The sequence below is a fragment of the Rutilus rutilus genome (assembly GCF_951802725.1).
Source record: "Rutilus rutilus genome assembly, chromosome: 2".
Classification (NCBI taxonomy): Eukaryota; Metazoa; Chordata; class Actinopteri; order Cypriniformes; family Leuciscidae; genus Rutilus; species Rutilus rutilus.
Window position 1 is genome coordinate 39,565,028 of NC_140210.1, and position 24,284 is coordinate 39,589,311.

The 24,284-nt window shown below is 42.3% G+C and overlaps 1 long non-coding RNA gene across 1 annotated transcript; it reads right to left on the reverse strand.

Annotated features, from left to right (window-relative positions):
* Positions 1–13,710: 13,710 nt before the first annotated feature.
* On the reverse strand, positions 13,711–23,717 carry LOC311280750. The gene is made up of 5 exons (XR_014625723.1): positions 23,436–23,717; positions 22,129–22,239; positions 21,612–21,877; positions 14,509–14,569; positions 13,711–14,339 (listed from the first exon to the last, which is right to left on the reverse strand). It is a non-coding gene; the product is annotated as an uncharacterized lncRNA (long non-coding RNA).
* Positions 23,718–24,284: the final 567 nt, after the last annotated feature.

Sequence of the window (24,284 nt, forward strand, 5' to 3'; positions counted from 1 at the left end):
TGTTTTACTCTGTACAAACTGTATCTTCTATCCCCTAACCCTAAACCTACCTATCACAGAAAACTCTCTTATTTTTATGTTTTCAAAAAACATCACTTAGTATCATTTATACGCTGTCTTCCATATGGGGACCAAAAAATGACCCCACAGGGACAAGGATTTCGGATATTGCCATCTTTGTGCTGACATTTTGTCCACACAAAGCCACACAAAAAAAAAAATCTTTGGGTTTTAAACAAAATTATGATCTTGATCTTGTTATCTATATGTAGTAAAATCAACATACTGTATGCAAAAACCCAAACATTATTTCTCCAGTCTATTCAGCACCTATCCCGAAATATGCACCTCATAAAACCCAACGTTTGGTTTTACTTTGAGTTCCATCAGGCTTTAATGTCACATATTTCTTTATAGCTCTGATTTGCCAACATCCTTAAGACTTATTTTTTTACACAAAGCCTGCTGGAATTTCATCCCTCCTACAAAATTGCACAGATTTTTGCAGTTTCCTCTGCAAGCTGATGTTTTACATGTCTAGTGTTGTGTCCGGCTGACCATGACTCCCTCTTCATTTTGAATGCGGGGAGGAAGTACTGATGCATGAAGCTCCTGCTCCTGTAAATCCCTCAGAGCATCTGTTATGAGATTATAAATGAGGCAGCCAGTGCCACAAGGACAGAGGAACTATTGATGGACTTTTGATCAAACTAGTCAACACAAGCACATGGAGAAGTCTGCTGCCCGAGTGGAGAGAGAATAAAAAATAAATAAAAAACTGATCTGCAATGGCTATTATGATGATATCCAGTCAAATAAAAGTTTATTGTTAATCAGACATAGGTATGTGGAACTGTTCCTTCAACAGTTCCTGGAAGATAAATTTGCATATAACTCTGTGGAACACGGAGAGAAAGCCATAGACGTTTGGAACAACATGAGTAAGCGATGAAAGAATTTTCCTTTAAGCTTAAATCACGCCTAACAAAAAAATTGTATGCAGTTCAAGCTAATAGATCATCTAGAGTAAACAAACACATGATTGGCTGTTTTATCTGTAAGGCGGGACTACAGCCTCCCATTTTTTTCCCCATTTAAAAAAGGTACCAACAATATATTCTGACTGCTAAAATATATTTAATTTATCTCAAAATTCTAATTATTAAAATACATTACACACTACCGTTCAAAAGTTTTGGGTCAGTATGATTTTTTACGTTTTTGAAAGTCTCTTATGCTCAACAAGGCTGCATTTATTTGCTAAAAAAAAAAATACAGTAGAACAGTAACACTATGAAACTAGATTAAAAAGTTCGTCAAGACAAACTTTAAGTTGGCTTGAGAAAGTTTGGACCAGAAAGTTTGAAGAAGTTTAAAGTAGTTTGAAGTGTAAAGTAGTTTGAAGTTTAAACTGAAAATAGGCTAACTTCCGTCAAAAAAACAATGTGACAACCTGCTTGCACAGGGAGCGTGCCTTGTAACCATGGAGACATTTGTGAGAGACGATTCAGAAGACATTTACTTTGGTAAAGGTACTATAGGTAAATCAGCTACCTAATTTGCCGGCTGCAGCTATACAAACTTAGTGCCAGTCACGTTGGAAGTTACTTGGGACTATTTTCAGGCACTGCGTCATATCATTACGCCTGCTGCACCCATGTTACGGCAGCAAAGTTCTTTGATTATTACGCAAGAATGAGAGTATAGTTCCTAGCCATATCGGCCTAGAAAACCTATATCTTAGTACACACGATGTAACTACAGAAGAGTCAAGTTTTAGGAAAAATATCGAAGCTCTTTGGTCATTTTTTTGAGAGAGATGCTAACGGTCTAATCAGATTCAATGATCTATGCTAAGCTATGCTAAAAGTGCTACCGCCAGACCCGGAAATCGGCTGAATGGATTCGAAAACGGTAAAACTCAACTGTTTAACTCTGGGAGAGTTGGAAAATGACTTTGTGAAGTGGAGTGTTCCTTTTTTTTATATATATAAAACAACATATACTCAAAAACAAACAAACAAAAAAACAATAATGAACATACTGAACAAAAACATCTTAACAATAATGAACACAGCCTACTTACTAATTACTAACATACATAACTTACATTACAACTTACTACCATAAAAACAAATAACTTTTTTAAACGATTTACATTTGTAAAGCTGTTTAGATTTTTATTTTTATTTAAAGCTAATTACTCTGCAATTTTTGTGTACCAATATAATCTTCATAGGCAGCTCCTTTATTAAAGCATCTATGGTACCCGAATACAGCTGAGATGGAATTTTAAAAATGTGATCATCATTGCTCAAGATATGGCAGGTGTTTTCCACGTCCATTACCCCCACAACCTCAATCTCCTCCTCAACTGGGTTTGATCTCCTCAATCTGATAGATAGATAGATAGATAGATAGATAGATAGATAGATAGATAGATAGATAGATAGATAGATAGATAGATAGATAGATAGATAGATAGATAGATAGATAGATAGATAGATAGATAGATAGATAGATAGAATCAAAGAGTCTGGCCGTCTGATGCTTTGATAATTAACTGGAGTGTACGAGTTTATGAGTTTATAAGTTTACATGAGTCTGAGTTCAGAGTTTAGAGTTTATTAATTTATGAGTTAAGAATTCATAAGTGTATGCATTCATGATGTATAAGTGTATTAATGTATGAGTTTAAGAGTTCATAAGTGTATGAATTAATGAGTTTAATTAGTAGTTTCATTAGTAGTTTGAAGTTTAAATTAGTTTGAAGTTTAGATTAGTTTAAAGTTTAAAGTATAGTTTGAAATGAGTATAAATGAGTCTCAATGGCTCATATAGTATATAGAATGGCAGTTTGATTGAGTCAATGGCTTCAAGGAGTTTAGATTTGAATTTTTGAGTTGGGGAGTTTGAAAATCTGAACATTCCGCAATGAAAGTCAATGGGAGTTTTTCCGAGTTTTAGTGGTCATTTTTAGGAAAATCGTAAGTCTGATCAGTTAGAAAAGATATAGCAACTAACTTCAGAACAGTCTGAAGTTAAAGCTCCAGGAGGAGTATAAGTCAACAGTTTTAGTAAGAAGAAGAAGAAGAAGAATATTAAGTTTAATATTAAGTCTCTCTCAAGCCAACTTAATAATATTATGATTTAAAATAACTGTTTTATATTTGAATATATTTTCAAATATAATTTATTCCTGTGATGTCAAAGCTGCATTTTTAGCATCATTACTCCAGTCTTCAGTGTCACATGATCCTTTAGAAATCATTCTAATATGATGATTTGCTGATGTATAGAAAGTCAAAAATAATTATTGTTAATTTTGCCTTTAAAATGACAAAAAGTTGTAGTTTCCAACCTTTTTTAATATCAAGTTCTAGTGATGTGTGAAACCAAACATTTAAATTTTTTAATGACAAATTTTGTTATGTTTTCAAAATCCCCAAAATCCAAAATCCACAAACAAAATATTTGTCAGTTTAGTTACCAGAACAGTAATTTCACACAACTGTAGCTGGTTACAGTGGATGTAAAACACTTTTTATTTATTAAGTTGGCTTGAGAGAGCCAACTTACTGATATTGTCCTTAAACTTAATATTATTATTATTCTTCTTACTAAAACTGTTGACTGATACTCCTCCTGGAGCTTCTCAGGAAAAAATCATTTATTGATTCTCCTATGTTTCATTCTGGCTGTGTTTTTAACGACAATGTATATTTGATCTGCTTCAAATGAGATATTAAAACCCAGTACACAGCTGCTGACAAAACAATAAGTCATCAGGGGTAATCAGCCCTGGTTGAGCTCAAGATTGTCCTCATAAACTGACCCTAGACCAGTTTTCACTACTCAAAGTCAAACTGAGTGATTCAAAAATCTGCAGAAAACCATAAAATCTAATCATAGATCAGAGAAATTGATCACTTTCACCACATTTCCCACCCACAGAGAGACTTTTCTCCATCAAATCTAACTTTTTATGCTTTCTCTTTTTTCTGGTATTGATCAGAAAGGAGGCAGATGACAGCTAAAATAATGCTTTTTTGAGGCTTGAGCGAGTGCTTCAACAGAGATGAATTACACTGTGTGTTATAAATGTCCCACAGAACGCCTGTTGGGTCCCACCCGGAACAATCTATTTGTAGAATGTCAGGAAAAAAATTGGGGATATAAATCTTTGGATTGTAAGTAGCAAATCGGGAATAATCATTGAAGTGAATCTGTTTTTAATGGGGGTGGCGCATGGGTGTTTTGGAGATTATGCTTGGGTGTTTTTGGATTTCATCTGTTAACAACAACATTATGATTAGTCGGAGTCCTAGCCAAACAGTTGGAAGACTCGGGTATGAATCTGATCTCATAGGATTAATATTTCATGCAATCACAAGACAAGTATAAGAGTTCAGATGCAAAAGCCTCTAAGTGCCATCTGAAATTTTCTTCTAGAATGATCATTTTTATCAAGCTCGTATTTAAGTTAAGTAATTTCACTTAATTGGCAATGAAAATTACCTATTATTCGTCATTTAAGTGAAATTACTAAACTTAAATATACAAGCTTGATAAAAATGATCATTCTAGAAGAAAATTTCAGATGGCACTTAGAGCAGGGGTTCTTAACCTTTTTGATGTCGGGGCCCAAATTTTACAGTACAAAGTGGCCCAGGGCCCATTCAGATATTAGCACTGTATTGGTTTATTGATCTCACCCTTGGTTTGATTTGTATTCAATAACTAAATGAAATCCACTTGCAGTTTAACAGTTTATTATTCATGTGTATGTAAACCTCCACATACAATTATTCATGGAACAAATCAATCTGCATCAAGAACAAATTTAAAGGCTCAAGTCAGGCATATTAACACAAAAATCTGTTAGATTTGACAAATTTTACTTACAAAAAAATTTGAAAATGTATATAAATAAAATAAAAACAATAAAATGTGTTGCTAAAATAAATAAATTCAAAATAATATTTTTCAAATTAAATAAATAAGTTGTAAATGAAAATTGAAATAAAGTGCAAATGAAAAAAAAAAAAAAGCTTTATAATCTGCAAAATAATTTGATAATTGTTTCAGCAGTTTAAATTTTTTCATGGCAGAACCTGAAGTTGCTCTTCATATCTGTTATAAATGAACAATAACAATCACAGCAGTACAAATTGAACAAGCTACAACTCCCTATTTATGTTCCCCTCCGCATATATCCGCAGCGGCAGGTAAAACCAACTCCTCCGCTATCGTGAATGCTTAGGCCCCGATCACACCTGACGCGTTTTTTGCAGTGAGAGGCGCCTATTTTCAATTGGTTTCCTATGGCAGCGAGCGTTCTGCGCGCTGTTTATGCGCCTCGTGTTTTTGCAGTTGGAAAAAAAAGCAACTCCGAGCGGAAAAAGCGTCTGACGTCATCGCGTTTTTTTCCACTGTCCAATCGCATGAATGGAGAGGCGGGCCTTCCGTTTTAGTAATGAAAGCTACAGTTGCTTGAATGCCCGGAGAGTGCGATGGTGGAGGATAAACTTGTGGTGCTCTCGCGGGTTACCAGGAGCTTAACGACTTCACGAACCGTAACTACCACAATGTTAACAGAAAGTAAATAAAGTTAATAAAAGGCTGATTTGACGTTTACTTGACTGACAGGACAGCTGTTACAGTGGTCGCCTAGCAACATAAAAAACGCAGCGCACTGCTCGTTCTGTGTAATGGTAAGTGCTGTACACCTCGCGTTTTCGAACCTGAAAAACGCGTTAGGTGTGATCGGCCCCTAACTGAGACATTAACTTACTGCCACTAGTGGTGGGATGGTGTACTGTAACTGTCTCATGGATAACAGTGGTCATTCTGGTGTCTTCAATTGATAACTTGTTTGGTCCCGCAGCCCTCGCGGCCCACGGGTGAAAAACGTAAAAAAATTTGCGGCCCTCCAGGTGGCGCTCGCGGCCCAAGCGTGGGCCGCGGCCCTATGGTTAAGAATAGGTGACTTAGAGGCTTTTGCATCTGAACTCTTCATATTCAGTGCCTTAGAGTCATTTCTGTTTAGGTTTTGTTTCACATTCATGTTTATGTTCAGGTTTATGTTCATGTTCAAGTCAAATCAAATTCTAGTTAAGTCAAGTTATCATCGCATTTCATTATTTCAATAAACGTTTTTTTTTTTTTTTGTGGTGGTGGTGGAACATTCCACATTAAGGGCCCTATTTTAACGATTTAAGCGCATGGTCTAAAGCGCAAGTGCACTTAGGGCGTGTCCAAATCCACTTTTGCTAATTTAATGACGTGAAAATGGTTGGTGGGTTTGGTTTAAAAATGGTCTAAAAGGGTTGTCCCTCTTAATGAGGTTTGTTTTGGGTGTAACGTTCAATAAACCAATCAGAGTCTCATCTCTCAGTCCCTTTAAAAGCCAGTTGCGCTCATTCCGTGGCGGATTCGCCATTTACATTGTGGAATTTGCAAACGGAAAGACTGAACGCTTCTCTAGCGAGGAAACGGATCTGCTCGTGCGCGAGGTTAAAACACGAAAGCAGACCATCAACGGGACAAGCCGGATTCCACCATATCTTTATGTACACAATAATAATCTTTTACATTTAAATTGTTACATTTTTCATATTTAAAAATGTTTGTGTGCTGCTGCGCGTCCCTGTGTGTGTAATATGCAGAGTGTGGACCCGCCCTAAAGACTCATATTACTAATGCGCTCTTTAAATATCAAAAAAATATTGCGTCAATGGCGCAGTCTATTTCAGTTGCCTCAAAATAGCAACGTGCCAACAATGCACCTGAACACATCTCGTTTTCAGACCAGCAGCCCATGGGCACATAAATGGGCGCAAATGCATTTGCTATTTAAACAACACGGGGCAGGAAGTGAAAATGATAACTGCGTCAGGCTGAAACTACCAAAAAAACACTTGTGTCGCGCCTGGCGCTGCATTGCACCGGGTGTATGATAGGGTCCTTAGTGTGTTTAAAAGTGTCTAAGTATTTGGGGCTAATATACCCTACAAATGGAACCTTGTTACTTTTTACCAATTTTGCGAGACCTTCAATTCTCAGAGCTATACATTACATTCGCAACACACCACACAACATCAGAATTAGCTTTTAAATGAGTGTTGGCGTCTTTGTTACCACTGCTTCTGTCTCCGCACAGTCAGCAGTCACTGAGGGTTGACTCTAATATGTGATCGGCAGCAATTACACGTGTCTCCTCTGATGCACAGCTAATGGGACTGGATGAGACCCAGTCCAGCTCCTCTGCCTGATCGGAAATCAATTTCACTTTTACAGCCCTACATAAATTCAAATACAGCGAGCCAGGACTGCTGAGAAGATACTCAAGCATAATGCCATTGGTGAGAATCATGAAATATTTCAGCACACCTCTGGAGCTGGCTTTATTTATTATTCTAACGCAAAAATAAGGCATAAAACATAAACTGAGGCAAGAAGCTATATAGCACGGATGAGTCCTATTATAAGAGCAGACTGGGAAATAATCAGCTGAAAGCTCTGGTACAATGTCATTTCACTTTACACTGGCACAGAGTCTATCTATTTCCATGATGGCAATTGTATAAAATATAGGCTATCATACATCGGCAGCTATCATTAAGTCTGATTCATCAGACATCACAACCATGTGTATATACACGCATTTACGTGCGAACATTTCATGCATAAATCAGAATTCATTGGTAAGTTTGTAAGTCTTGCAGCAGGTTACGTAAGCTAGCAAATTAATTAAATCATTAATTGAGCCGATTCGTTCAAAATAGGCTACTGTTTCATGAAGTATGATGACGTCAGGCTAATATAATACTTTTGGTCTGAATATCATGTGCTTTTGTTCACCTTCGGCCGAATCACGGAATAACAGCACTCTCAGTGTGCTACTGCTAAATTAATGATACATTCTGCATGAATATGCTGTTGATTACACAATGTCTAGGTCTATACATAAAAGTGTGTTTATTGTGTTTCTGCTTGTTTGGAGAGTGTTCAAGCGACAGCGTGAAACGTTTACTGGAACAAGTGTGGAAAGCCCTTATATGGAGATGATTTGGACGAGTATTATGCTAATTATGAGTATTAATTAGAATTAGAATACAATTTGAATAATCTGGATTCGTCACCATTATAACAAGGATAATATCAAATATCAAGGATAATTACAAATGTTGTAAATGTATTATTGAGGATTTCTGTGCTCAAATGCAACGTACTCATTACTGCCTTGCATAACCATATGCTGCATAAATGTGGACATGACCTGAACACCATGTGACTGGGGACAAAGTTTAACTGGAAATTTATGTCAAGGAAACCTCAACAAGTAGTTCATTAAAAAAAGCTGAAATAAGAACTCACAAGGGCATTAGAATGCATGGCTTTGAACATAAAACTCTGTTTAATTAATTATGAGACACAGCCTTTACTTCTGTTCTGCCACATCAAGTTGTGCCTATATTAAATTGTTCGAAAGAGATACATTTTTTTTCGTTTTTCACACCAGTGCTATCCGACGAGGATTTTTGTAAAACAGTAGATTGGGGACCAGCCTTGTGATAAATGCCACATTTAATGCCTGGGGGAAAATGATGGGCAGTGATAATTTCAGTCCTGTAATGTTTGACCTGCTTGCAGAGCTGCATGGTGGAGTGATGGATGTTTTCTGCATCCATCAGCCTGGTTATAGTGGTCGTAATGAGGAACGGTTGAAATACTACAGAGACGCCAGGGTTCACGGGCTCAGCTTCCCGAGACTTCCTTAGCATTGCTTCTTATGACTTTACAAAACACAAGAGATGTGCTGCAAAATCCGTATTTAACAAAGTGGTGGATTGCCAGAGAGGTGAACAAGCAGTTTTGTCTTGGGGGTTTGTTTGTGGATGTAACTAATTACACTGCAAATAAATGACAAGCTTTATTCTTCATAGGCATCTGGCCAGCCAGCTTGTTAAGCACTGTTAATAAACGGGCCAGCAGTTCCTTTCGCAAGAAATGCATCTTTAGTCGATTACTCTTGCTCAATAGAGGTTTTGGACTTAAAGGGTTAGTTCACCCAAAAATGAAAATTCTGTCAGTAATTACTCACCCTCATGTTGTTCCAACCCCGTAAGACCTTCGTTCATCTTCGGAACACAAATTAAGATATTTTTGATGAAATCTGAGTGCTGTCTCACTCCTCCACAGGCTTATGGACACTATAACTTGCTGGCCCAGAAAATGTATTAAAGACATTGTTAATATAGTCCAAGTGACTCCAGTGGCTCAATCTTAAGTTTATAAAGCGACGAGAATACTTTTTGTGCGCAAAAACAAACAAAAATTACGACTTTATTCCACTTTTCATTTCCTTCTCTCTGGGCCTCGAGTCTTTTCACGTAGTGTAATAGCGCAGCGCGTCAGTGTTGCACGTCACCACGTAGGCTCACTATTGGGCAACGCTGGTCATGTGTGTGATACGTGCGTGAAAAGACTCGAGGCCTAGAGAGAAGGAAATGAAAAGTGGAATAAAGTCGTTATTTTTGTTTGTTTTTGCGCACAAAAAGTATTCTCGTCGCTTTATAAACTTAAGATTGAGCCACTGGAGTCACTTGGACTATATTAACAATGTCTTTAATACATTTTCTGGGCCAGCAAGTTATAGTGTCCATAAGCCTGTGGAGGAGTGAGACAGCACTCAGATTTCATCAAAAATATCTTAATTTGTGTTCCGAAGATGAACGAAAGTCTTACGGGGTTGGAACAACATGAGGGTGAGTAATTACTGACAGAATTTTCATTTTTGGGTGAACTAACCCTTTAAAGTTATACATATTTTCACTGTTCATATTCAGAAGAATGGACCTCTATTGTGCATATAACAGCTCTGGTGGTGATGTGAAGAACAAGCTCTTGAGAGAGAAGAAGATTTTTTTTTTTTTTTTTTGAACATGGTTCAGAAAGCTCTGGGAAAATGTCTTGATCTTGGTCACTTATAAGATCTTCTCTTTTTTTTCTTCTGATGCCTGACAGAAAAATGCTGAGAATGTGTTTAGGGGAGACTATAGTTCAAAACTACTTCTTTTCTTTATTTTTTGGTGTGAATTCTGTCCTTGAAACAACAATTGATGGACATTAGTTTAGTTGCAGTAACTTTCAAAAGTTTGGGGTCTGTAGGACCATTAAAGTGATCAAAACTGCCAGAGGAGAACTTTTATATTGTTATAAAATATCTGTGTTTCAAATAAATACTATTCTTTATATTAATCAAGAATACAAATGCTAGTAAATGTTTTAATGCAGCACAACTGTTTTCAACATTGATAATAATAAGAAATGTTTCTTGAGAAAATCAGCATATTTGAATGAGTTCTAAAGGATCATGTGACACTGAAGACTGGAGTAATGATGCTGAAAATTCAGCTTTGTATCAGGAATAAATTACATTTAAAAATATAATCAAAACAAAAAACAATGATTTAAAATGTGTATAATATTTCACAAATATTGCAGTTTTTACTGTATGTTTAAATGCAGCTTTTGGTGAATATAAGTGTGTATAAGATACTTCTTTCATAAAATATTTAATAATTTTTTGAATGTAGGAAAACGCAATTTAAATATATAATACAATAATATACTATCTGACCACAGAATGTGAATCAATTATATAATGTGTAATGTACATATCTCAGTAATCAATAGCTAAAATCTAGATTTATAACAAAAAAAAAATAACAGTTTATAACCAGTATATCAAAAAGATAAATAAGTTGGTAAATGCTAACATTAAAGTATTTAAAGTCACAATCTGACATTTGCAGCTGATGTCCTGCCCCTGTCTGGAAATACATTAAACATGTATGCTTCTGTCAACACAAACACTACACTTAGCTTACTTAGCCTTTGTTGCTGGGGCGGCTAAAATTTGTGCTAGTGCTGGAAACTCTCTCTCTCTCTTTCTTTTTGCTGATGTGAAACAGGTCTTTCTGGCATTCCTCCTCCAACATTAATTAATACTCCTGCTTGTGATGGATCGCTCCCGCTTTAGCCCATTCATCACCTCCTGTATGAGGCTACGACTCAAAGCTAGCTCGCTCCAGCTCTGTTACTTCTCTCCGATCTGACAAACACTTTCATATTTTGTGTGATATTGCTGTAAAATCACGAAAAGAGAGAGAGAGCGCTGCTCTTTAGCTCCCCGAGTCAAACCTGTTAGTTAGCATTATACAGATTAATCGTGAGCGTTAGCGTTCATTCATCATGGCTTGTCGAGACATTGCAGGATTTTGAGATGCCATAAATCAGCGCTGTTGCTTAATGTTTTGACTATTTCTGCATAGACTCTGAGAATATAATTCAAGATTTGTAAAAGTGACAAATATGCTAGCAACAATGGATTTACCATCCCCCCCCCCCCCCCCCCCCAAAAAAACGTCAAGAGTCTGTCCATCTATTGGGCTTTTTACATGTGGCTCTTTAAACCCTACAGCTATGCCTTTAACCTTCGGCCAAATGAAGCCCGGCACTTTAATTACAGGCCAGGAAAGGCTCTGCTAATGATTAGCTGTTAGCACTGACACCCTAATATAGATCTTTCTCTCCTCGGAGACTAGGAAGGTGATGCATCGGCCCGCTTGTTTCGTAGAGACCCGCACCTGCCAAGCAAAAACAGACCTAACGTAAATTAATATGCAGAGATGGCAGTCACTGCAGGCTCTCTCACTAGCCTGGATAACAGGGGTGTGTCGCTGATGTGCTTCAACATGATGAAACGTTTTATTGAGGTGTGGGATGATTTAGGGGCCGCCGGGGCCTGCGGAGCGGTGATGTTACAGTTTAGGAGAGGAAAATTATCCTAGGATTTTGATGCAAAAAGAAGGTTGTAGATTTCATTTTGATTTCCCAAACTCAATCTCACGGGAAAATGCAACTATTGAGGTGGTGATTTCGTATGAATTTTTATGATGTGAACCATAAAATATCCATCCAAACATAGACCTCTATATACACTGATTAGTAATAAATTGTAAATGGATTCAGCATTTGCAACAATTATTTTTCGGATTTTCTCGACTATTTTAAGTCGTAAAGTGAGCAGGATAAATTAAAATGGTAACACTTTAGTTTAGGGTCCAATTCTCTCTAATAACTAGCTGCTTATTAGCATACATATTTGTAGGATATTGTGGGCTTATTGATGCCTATAAAGCACATATTAGTGCCTTATTCTCCATGACTATATAGGCTACATCCCTTAATCCAACCCAATACATAAACTTAACAACTACCTTACTAACTATACGCAGTAGGAGTTTTTCGAGTTAAAAGTTCGTAGTTAATGGTTACTTAAAACTGAGAACAATCTAAAGTGTGAACATTCAACATTGATATTTAGCGCATGGATTTGGCAGGCATGTATCATGATACTAACCTCCGCAGCTCTACAGCGCCCCACAATTTATCAATGTAAATCTGTGGTGACAAATGGAACTGCAGCGCGCTCTCATTCAGAGCCATTGGGGCAGATTTCAAACTGACCCGCTTATTTTCACGTTACATCACGTAGGGCCTAAACCTCGCTCCAGAAGAGTCCAGACCAAGACAATATCATTCCGTTTCAGCTATGTGTCTGCATCAGGTCAGCAACTAGCATGTCTGTTCTTCCTATGTGGAGTAGCTTTTAAAATGAATTAAATTATAACTAGCTACTTTAGTTTAAACATGCTCATGTGAATAGCCATACAGTAGATCTGTTGTGTTTGTTTTATGTTTGTAACAGCCATGACTTTGTCACATGCTAAATGAGCCATCTGACCAGTACAGTATGGTAATCATAGTTCTGTTGTTGAAAAAATATACATTGTACTCTTTAGCAAGTTTGTCCTTGTTATCCACTCTAAATAGGACGCCTTTCTAAACCTTTGCATTTAATTTTTAAAGTACTCTTAAACGTACAGTATGGAATTTTTCGCCGCTAGGGGTCGCTAGCCTCTTTACAATAACAAAGGCGTAGTTTGATGACGCAACATTTGCTAAGAATTATGGATCTTGTCGTCAACGTCAAGCCGACCGATCTAATAATGTTTATGGATGAGTAAATACATCGATGTTTTTATCATGACTGTGATATGAAGCAGGTCGGGATTGCTAAGAGACAGCTATCAGCTCCACACGCGACGCGAGTCCCACGGATATAAAAGGAATATGGACATTTCATTCTACCGAACTAAACGCGAGTGCAGAATTACAACTCACAGGTCAGTTTATTAGACAAATTAAACTTGTGAGGTAACGCAGCGCTCTTTCACTTAGTCTAACATTACACTATCACACTAAACTGAATTTGAATGTGTTGAAATGTATGTGTTAGTTTGTCTGTATGAGACTAGCAGTAAGCTAGATCAACATTAGAATAACACTGTAAAAAATTCTGCTGTGATTTTACAGTAAATTACTGGCTACTAATTGCATTACTTTCACAGTAATTTACAGTAAGAAATTTAATGTAAATTATAGTAAAATTACACTTGTGTACAGTGATTTCACAGTTAATTATATCACATTATTACTGTAATTTCACAGTGATTTATTGTGTTTCGGCTGTAAAAGTAATGCAATTAGTAGCCAGTAATTAACTGTAAAGTTACAATTAAATACAGCAATGCAATGTGATCACAGAAAAGTAGTAATAAAAAAAACAAGATTAAACAATGCTTTCCTCAATTGTTTTATTTTTTACAATTGATACAATAATATCATAACAAACATGTTGCATTAAGCTGTTAGGACTGCATCCCAAACTCTAACTTGACTGACACTATTCTCAGAACACAGATTCTAATTCTAATTCTTCCAAATGCAATGACACAAGAACTGGTAAAGGTGAATGTGTATGTATGTTGAATGCATGTTGGCTTGTGAATGTGTGTTTTACCTTATGAATGTGCACAGGTCAGGTAATGGGTAAGGACCCAAAAAACAAAACTGTTTATTCATTTATACTGGCAGCGACCCCAGAAGGATGAGGCAGATTAAGTGTGAGAGCAGGCAGGAGTAGGCAACGAGATTATCAGTCCAATAAACACAGGGAAAATCCAAAACAATAGCCAGGTAGAAGGTCTCAACCATAAGGGCAGTCCAAAATATTCAGTGGCAATATGGCAGGTGAAAATGAAGAGAGGCAACAATGACTGGAGCAAATGGAAAAAAAGCACAAAATCTGCTTTGCCATCCATTCAAAATCCACAAGTTTTCGCAATAGAGAACAAACTTGCTGATCGATGCCACCCTGCTTCTTTTTGGATTTAGATCCTGTATCAAGGTTGATGCCCAGGAAGCACCTAAGACGACAAGTAAAAAAGTTACATTTCAGAGTCTGATAGATTCCCTATTTATTTTTATAAATTTGAAAAAGCAGTCTAACTTCACAATATATTTTACAGTGATTATTTTTCAATAATCCATTAAGTTTTTCCACATTTGCTGATCACAACAGCACATGCAAAATACCTTAGGTAAGAGGTGCTGGTCCTGTTGCTGGGACAGATATCCAGGAACAGGAATGAGCACCCTTTAACATAAGGCGTTTTAAAAATAGTCTTAATGTTATGGACAGAAAAACAAGAGTCATGATATAGAGTGAAATAGGATTATTAAACTTCAAAAAGTGATAGTTTAATTAAAGAAATGCAATGCACGCTTGCAAAAGCGTAACGTAATGCGATTACAAGACACGTGACCAAGTGCACATCACAGAGCGATGGAAAAGGTGAGCGTTTGCAGTTAAAAACTACATAATTATCGTTTTGTTTATAAAAATGATCAATCGTTTCAGATCAGAAGACTTTTATTTGTCGACTAGAATCGTGTGGATTATTTTGATGCAGCCTAAATATGCATTTTGGACCAGCTGAATTTTAAGCTGCAGATAAATAGTCACAAATGTTAAAATGTCATTCACAGAAATAAAATGACAGACACAAACTTGTACTCTTTCATTTACATTCCCAGTATACACTCAATTAGGCACTTCCAGCTTCTCAAATCTGCCATTTCAAATTGCCGCGCCTATCTCTCTTACTGCCACTGAGTTTGAAAATGCAAAAGTTAGTTACGCATCTAATATATCGCAAAAAAAGTTGCAAAAGTCAATGTGTGAAGATTTGATATTGCAATGGCAGATTTGAGAAGTGCTTAATTGAAGTTGTGCTGCGAATGTGAATGAAAGAATACAAGTTCCCTTTCGTGGTCACTCCGAGTTACGTCGGATGACGACGATTGGGGGTTTCGCTTAGAAGCCTATCACCTTCGAGTATATAAAACGAGCCAATGGCAATGAAATGCCATGGGTCTGCGGAATTTGCATAGCGTAACTCCGCCCGCCGCAGGGGGTATATAAGGAAGTACGCTGCACAATGCAGACATGCTTTCGCTTCGGAGCCGAGAACTTCTCCACTCCTGCAAGCCAAAGATTCTGAGTTAGTCTTCTCTTACCTTCGAGACGAGCGAGCTCTCCGGTGTTGGTGTGACGGCGATTTCAGCGAGTGCACACTTCCCTGCTGATCTTGTCAGTGATCTGACAGTTAGTGTGATTTCTCCCTGTTCGCTTCAACATCCGCGGAGTTTTCCTCTCACAAAAAGAGCATTGCATGTGGCACGTCTTTTTAAAGATGTCTCGCCCGTGCACTTCTGGTTGTGGTCGCGATGTATTTTCTCCTGATGGGCACAATCTCTGCTTAGCGTGTTTGGGCGTTGATCACGCTGAAGCAGCGTTTGTGGATGATTCATGTTCTCATTGCGGGAACATGACCATCTCCATGCTGCGGTCGAGACTCAATGAGCTCATCAGAGCGAGAGTCCCCTCATCCACACCCCGATCTACGGTCTCCCCGAGAGGCTGTACTTCGGCTGGTGGCCAGGGTGACCTGAGGGTATCTGTGTGGGACAAACCGCCGATACGTCCACGGTCCACACACCCCTCTTCAGCATTGGTACCCGCGAGCGTGCAAACCGAAACCGCCGGTCCCTCTACGGAGGCCCCGCGCGTTTCGTTTGGCGTTCCACAGGAGGATGCAATGTCGATCACTGCATCACAGGGTGGGCATGAGTCCTCGGGAAGTGAGGATTCGGCTGTGTTGCCGCCCTCGGGCGTGCCAGCATTGCCCGAGTCTGATCCCGAGCTGACTGCCATGCTTTCCCGGGCAGCCGCGGCCATTGGGCTCGAGTGGTCCCTGCCGCCCGATCCAGTGCGCTCGCGGCTGGATGATTGGTTTTTGGGAGCGGCCGCTGACATTCATCGCCGCCCAACCCCAATACCATTCTTCCCGGAAGTGCATGAGGAAGTCACGCGGTCCTGGAAGGCTCCCATGTCTTCCCGCGATCGTTCGTCGGCTTTCTCCGCCTTTCCTCCCCTCGATAGAGCTGATGCTTGTGGGTACACTGGGATTCCCACGGTTGAACGTTCTGTCGCGATGCAGCTGTGTCCGGCAGGCGCTTCATCACGTGGTGATCCTAAGCACCCGTCCAAAGCCTGTGGATTCTCGTCCACTCTCGTGGCGAAGTCTTACAGTGCGGCGGGACAGGCAGCTGCCTCTTTGCATGCCATGGCCATTCTGCAGGTCTACCAGGCCCGGATGCTTCGTGACATGCACGAGGGCAGGACAGACCCAGGGCTCGTTGATGAGCTGCGCGCCGCCACCGACCTCGCTCTCCGAGCGACGAAGGTGACCGCGCGCTCCCTGGGTTTGGTGATGTCCACAGCTGTGGTCCAGGAGAGACATCTCTGGCTGAACCTGGCTGATATGTGTGAGCCCGAGCGGACTCGTCTGCTGGATGCTCCCATATCCCAGGCCGGCCTTTTCGGCGGTGCGGTCGAGGATTTTGCCCAACAGTTCTCGACCGCCCAGAAGCAGACTGAGGCTATCAAGCACATTCTGCCCCGACGCTCTGCTGCTCAGCCGTCGGCACAGAATCCTCAGCCTGCTCGCCGCCCCTCCCGCACGGCCCCAGCAGCAACCTTCACCCGGGCCGCGTTGTGGAGGGAGCCGCAGGCAGGCGCCACAGCCCTCTCCAGCCCCGCCGCCCGCTAAACGCCAGGCCGAGCGGCGCTCCTGAGACGGGCTGCTCAGGGTTGGCTTCAATTCTGTCCCAGGAGCTGGTAGCAGGGCCACTCCTTCCCCCGGTGGAGGGCCGGGGGAGAATCTTTTGTTCTCCACTCCCCGCTGCTCGTCCAACGACGAGCAGTACTTTGATGTGGTTGAAGACAGAATTGAATTCCCCAATCCTGAGCCGACAGAGTCCGAGGGCCGCAGTGCGCGCCACCCTCGGGTCCCGCCACTGCCGCCCTCCTCTGTCCCAGAGGTGTGGGATGACAGCACGCGCCGCCCACGGGCCACGCTCCTCTCATCCCCCTCTGTCGCCAGACCCCTGCCAGAGCACGCCCCCGTGGGACGCGCGCCCTCCCCTGGCCTCCTCTGGCAGGACGCGGTTAATGACCGTGCCCCCGCACAGGGCCGCTATGCCACCCTCGCCGGTGCCGGTCATTCCGCCTCGCTGCCCCACCGACGGTACGTCTGTGGTTCGTATGATCCCGCTGGTGCACTTTCTGGAGGCCTGGCTAGAGCTTCCCAGACTGTCCCGCTGGGTCGCGAGAACCATCAGGCTCGGCTACGCGATTCAGTTCGCGAGATCTCCTCCCCGCTTCAGGGGAGTCCGCTTCACTATGGTCGGTGGCAATGCCCCTGTCATGAGAGCGGAGGTCGCCACCCTGCTGGCGAAGGGTGCGATCGAGATTGTCCCTCCAGCCGAAATGAAGTCCGGCTTCTACAGCCCTTACTTCATTGTACCCAAGAAGTCCGGTGGGTTACGGCCAATCCTCGACCTGCGCGTCTTGAACCGCTCCCTTCACAGGCTGCCATTCAAGATGCTCACGGCCAAACACATCCTCCAGTGTGTGCGGCCGCAGGATTGGTTTGCAGCGATCGACCTGAAGGACGCCTACTTCCATGTCTCCATTTTACCTCGACACAGACCGTTTCTACGGTTTGCTTTCGAGGGGCAGGCATACCAGTACGCGGTTCTCCCTTTCGGGCTAGCCCTGTCCCCTCGCGTCTTTACGAAGGTCGTCGAGGCAGCCCTTGTTCCCCTCCGGGAACACGGGGTTCGCATCCTGAACTATCTCGACGACTGGCTGATCCTAGCTCACTCTCGAGACCAGGTTTGCGAACACAGGGACCTAGTGCTCCGGCACCTAGTCCGTCTGGGCCTTCGGGTCAACTGGGAGAAGAGCAAACTCTGCCCCGTGCAGAGGATCTCTTTTCTCGGTATGGAGATCGACTCGGTCGCCATGTGCGCGCAGCTTACGAGCGAGCGCGCGCAGTCACTGCTGACTTGTCTTCGTCAGTTCGAGGGCAAGAGTGCGGTTCCACTGAAACATTTTCAGAGGCTCCTGGGGCATATGGCATCCGCAGCCGCAGTAACGCCGCTGGGATTGCTTCATATGAGACCGCTTCAGCTTTGGCTTCGCGATCGAGTCCCGAGGTGGGCATGGCAACACGGCACGCTCCAAGTCCCAGTGACTCCAGCCTGCCGTCAGACCTTCACCCCGTGGGCGAACCTCAGTTTTCTACGGGCCGGAGTGCCCTTAGAACGAGTTTCCCGGCATGTTGTTGTATCAACAGATGCCTCCAACACGGGCTGGGGCGCCATGTGCAATGGTCATGCTGCCGCGGGCTCCTGGACAGGACCCCAGCGCCTTTGGCATGTCAATTGCCTCGAGTTGCTGGCTGTACGTCTCGCCCTGCACCGCTTCCATGCGCTGCTCAGGGGTCAGCACGTACTAGTCCGATCAGACAATACCGCAACAGTAGCGTACATCAACCATCAAGGTGGTCTACGCTCCCGCCGTATGTCGCAACTCGCTCGCCACCTCCTCATATGGAGTCAGAAGCATCTGAGGTCGCTTCGAGCCATTTATATCCCGGGACACCTGAACCAGGCGGCCGACGAGCTGTCTCGAGTTCGGCCTCTCGCTGGAGAATGGCGACTCCATCCCCGGACGGTTCAGCTGATTTGGGATCAGTTCGGCGACGCACAGGTAGACCTGTTTGCCTCCCACGACTCGTCCCATTGCGACCTGTTTTATTCCCTGACCGAGGGCACGCTCGGCACGGATGCACTGGCGCACAGCTGGCCGCGGGGCCTACGCAAGTATGCGTTTCCCCCAGTGAGCCTTCTTGCGCAGACCTTGCGCAAGATCAGGGAGGACGAGGAGCAGGTCATTTTGGTTGCCCCGTATTGGCCCAACCGGACCTGGTTCTCCGAACTAGTACTCCTCGCGACAGCACCTCCCTGGCCAATTCCTCTGAGGAAGGACCTCCTTTCTCAGGGACGGGGCACCTTATGGCACCCTCGTCCCGATCTTTGGAACCTCCACGTGTGGCTCCTGGACGGGACGAGGCAGGTTTGAGTACCCTACCACCTGCGGTGGTGGCTACCATCACTTCCGCTAGAGCATCGTCCACGAGACATGCCTATGCGTTGAAGTGGAACCTCTTCGTCAACTGGTGTTCTTCTAAACATCAAGAACCCACGAAATGCCCGATCAGTGTCGTGCTTTCCTTCCTGCAAGAAGGGTTGGAGCGAAGGCTGTCTCCCTCCACCCTGAAAGTGTATGTTGCCGCCATTGCCGCACATCACGAAGCAGTTGAAGGTAAGTCTCTGGGAAAGCACGACCTGATCGTCAGGTTCCTGAGGGGAGCGAGGAGACTAAATCCTCCTCGTCCTCCCCTCGTTCCCTCTTGGGACCTCTCAGTGGTTCTAACTGCCCTGCAGAGTGCTCCCTTTGAGCCTTTGCAATCAGTGGAGCTTAAGTTCCTGTCAATGAAGACAGCGCTCCTGGTTGCATTGGCCTCCATCAAGAGGGTAGGGGACCTGCAGGCATTTTCGGTTGACGAAGCGTGCCTGGAATTCGGGCCGGCTGACTCTCACGTGATCCTGAGACCCCGGCTTGGATATGTGCCCAAGGTTCCTACCACACCCTTTCGAGACCAGGTAGTGAACCTGCAAGCGCTGCCCTTGGAGGAGGCAGACCCAGCCTTGGCACTGCTCTGTCCAGTACGCGCCCTCCGTGCTTACGTAGACAGAACGCGGTGTTTCAGGACCTCAGACCAGCTCTTTGTCTGTCATGGTGGGAAGCTGAAGGGAAAGGCTCTCTCAAAGCAAAGGTTATCTCACTGGATAGTGGATACCATTGCTTTGGCATACCAGCAGCAAGGTCGTCCGTGCCCCCTTGGTGTGAAAGCCCACTCCACACGTAGTGTCGCTTCCTCTTGGGCTCTAGCGCATGGCGCCTCGCTAACAGACATTTGTAGAGCTGCAGGCTGGGCGACACCCAACACATTCGCGAGATTCTATAATCTCCGCGTAGAGCCAGTTTCTTCTCATGTACTCGCTTCAACCAGCCGGTGCTAGATTCTGCTCAGGTGTCTTCGCTTGCTCGCCATTCCTCTCCACGGACGGGATACGTGCGATTTTCTTCTCAGGTGAGTCTGATAAGCTCTGAGTTTCCTCCAGCACTGGTGACGTCAACGCCTGAGTTATGCCAATCTGCCATAACGCAGCTTTTGCGCTTGACTAGGTGCCTCCATGTGCATGGTCCCCCCTCTGGGCGACCCCCACATGTGTATTCCACTGTAAGTCTCCTTGTGAGCGTGTGTCTTTCCCTTGGCAAGCCACCTTGCCACCCCTGGGGTTTAAAATTCCACCTGCGGCTGGACACCCCAGTGATTCTCCATATGCATCCCTCTGGGTCATATGTGTATTCTAAGTCCCCCCCATCAATGGCTGGGCATGATTGCATATTTCTCTCTGGAGATATGCTTCCCAGTGTACCTTGGTATCCCTGTGTTAAGTAGGACTCCTTCGTTCGTGCTAGTCTCACAACAGGGAGCTCAGACTTACGCAGGGCACTGGAAGACAGCCGAGGTGGCGTGATTAGACTGGAACCCCAATCGTCGTCATCCGACGTAACTCGGAGTGACCACGAAAGGGAACGTCTCGGTTACGGATGTAACCCTCGTTCCCTGAGTGGGAACGGAGACGTTACGTCTTCCTGCCACTTCCGCTGTACCGCTGAAAAACGCCTGGGGCCAGTCTCGGCTCCTCAGCGAAGGCATGTCTGCATTGTGCAGCGTACTTCCTTATATACCCCCTGCGGCGGGCGGAGTTACGCTATGCAAATTCCGCAGACCCATGGCATTTCATTGCCATTGGCTCGTTTTATATACTCGAAGGTGATAGGCTTCTAAGCGAAACCCCCAATCGTCGTCATCCGACGTAACGTCTCCGTTCCCACTCAGGGAACGAGGGTTACATCCGTAACCGAGACGTTTGTGTCTGTCATTGTATTTCTGTGAATGACTTTTACATTTGTAACTATCTGCAGCTTAAAATTCAGAATGCATGTTTGTGACTATTTTCTGCAAGTGCTGATCTCAACATTCAACAAGTTTTCACATTGGAGATGTGAGTGTAAATTTTAGTGTACAAGTACAAATATTAATTGTACAAGTTCTCAAATTCACATCTAATCTCGAGTTTTGCTACTCTTTTACCTTCATAAGATCACGCTGGCAATTGGTGGGAGAGGAGTTGAAGCTGGCCGTTGGGTCTGTGTGGAGGACTGGTCTGGTTCTCGTGGATCTGATCCGATGACTGTGCCGATGACTGTTGTGTCAACAAGGTCTTGACAGGCGTTTGTTTCTAGGTCTCGTCTAGTTGTCATGGTCTCTTCTGACATTCAGGGCTCACTGTGTTCATCTTAGGGTGCAGGTCCAGCATCTGATCTGGATACGGACTAGATCCGGCTGACAACAGTAACCTCGGGATAAGAATGAGACAGAGAGACTAACATTAGCAAAAATGCATATTGTTCATTGTTATGAGAAGTGTTTCCGGTTCTGGTTGAGCTAATTTATGCGGCCTAACAATCCTTTTTGAATTATATAGGATTATAGGGATTTTAATGATATAAATGTATTATGTTTATGCTAGGTTAGAGAGGTGTGTTTTTAATATAGATTTAAACTGCCAGAGTGTGTCTGCCTCCTGATCAACACTAGGAAGACTTACCTTGTGTCTGCTCCTCGATCTACTGCCAGTTAGACGGCTGGATCCACCAGTCCATGATCCCTCGACCTCCATTTCAGCAGCATTAGCTGTCAGGGTTTCTCTGAACTGCATCTTTTAAATAAAGGAATACATATTGTGAAGTCATTATTAAATCTTAAGCATTCGTTTTTTATGTGCATAGGTTTGATAAATGTTGTTGTCAGAGTTCACGCAGCAGTATGCAAAATATCGGTAACAGTTTACAATAAGGTCTCATTTGTTAACATTAATGTGTTAACTAATATTACCAATACATTTGTTACAGTATTTGTTAACATTAGTTAATACAAATACAACTGTTCAATGTTTGTTCTTGTAGTTCACAGTGCTAATGTTAACAAATACTGTTTTATTTTAAATGTCAAAATGAAAATGAACTAAGATTAATACATTTTGAAGTATTACGCATGGTTACTCTGTTAACTAATGTTGAAAACTAATATTAACAAATAAAACCTTATTATAAAGTGTAACCAAGACTGCAAAAACTGTTGGTGTCAGATTCCAAACAGTGCGATCAGATAAACATCAATTAAGTTAGTATGTTCGCTCATAATCATCATATATCCCCACTGCAGTAAAATGTTAAACCATTTTAATCGCAATATACAGTGATATATACTCTTTCATTTTTTCTTTCACTCTAAAGTGCACCTGCTCTAAAGCAAATTACGTTGACGTTAACGTAACATTCAATAACAAAAGTCGAGCAAAAGACAAAGAATTAATAAGCTGCACTTATCTATAACGCTTTCCCGTTTCGGAGCTCCCCACAGAAGTGTTAGCTACAACAAAATAAGTCTTTTTTAATTTCAGATTGTACATATAATGAGTTGTCTCCGCGGGTGTTATGCAGCAGCGTGGTGGTCAGTGTAGTAGTTCGATTCACAAGTAAATGACTCTTTTGAAATGTTAGTGAATCAAATCTATGCACCGAAAGCATAGTCCGACTCCTATATGATTCGATAATCACTCGTTGAAAAAGACGAAATAACTGACTAAATTTTAGCAAACAAAATGGAATATAACTACTAAATATAATTTCATTAGCCAACATTACAGTGCACTGGATCCAGCTCAGCAGTTTTTCTAATAAAACAAATACACAATCATCCTAAAATGAAACCGTAACGTTAGGCCTTTTCATCAACACTCCGTATCTCCACGACCGAATGGGTATTCTGATGTTACGAAGGCCTAATTACCATCGCAAACCATCTCAATTAAAACATCAAACAATAGAACAATAAATGAATTAAATTACTTACCCGTTTTTTTCAGCTGAATGATTCCTCTCGGAAACGAAATGGTCTGCGACGCGTCTGTTGGATCATCCTCAGGATTTAACCGCCAAAATCTTTTTTTTCAGTTTTTTCGTGGCCCGCTTGTGACAAAACGAACTCGGGTCGAAGGTACACACAGCTACACCGAGTATGGACCTGACACCATTACAACTGATTTCAGCCGAGGCTCAGGCTGGCCCATACAGAACAGAAAAAGCCGTTGGCCCAACTGTGCTTGCTATCTGGGTGGGGTCTTCGTTCTCAGCTGAACAGCCTATTTTTTTTACAGTAATTTGCTGTCATATCACAGCAGATAGTAAAAAGTCAGTGAGCGAATCCACATTACTGTGAAATTACAATTGTTTACAGTAAATCAATTAAAACAGTATTTTACTGTAAAAAAACACAGTTAAATATTGTGAAAGTCTGGAAATATTTTACAGTGAACATACAGATCATATTCTAACATTTTATCATTGTTGAACTATATAACATTGATTAGTTTTATGTAAATGTGCTCAACTGTTTAATAAAGTACATGTAGGAGCGGTCGAAGTCTCGGACGTGGAGCTCTCGTTTATATAACGTTACTGTCTATGGGAGCTCTAGGCATCTCGAAAACACCGCGCTGATATTGATTCTCGTTTTAGTTCTCCTTTTTTTATCCAAAGACTGCTTGCCATGGTCCATAATGTTTGAACGAAACAACAACAGCGTGCAAATAGACATTGCGAACTACACAGTTGTCCACGTCTGTCGCCTTGGTTACTATCAGAGGGCTCTGGTTGCTATGGCAGTACGAGCGGAAACCAGGGAGAACGCGGATATGACGCC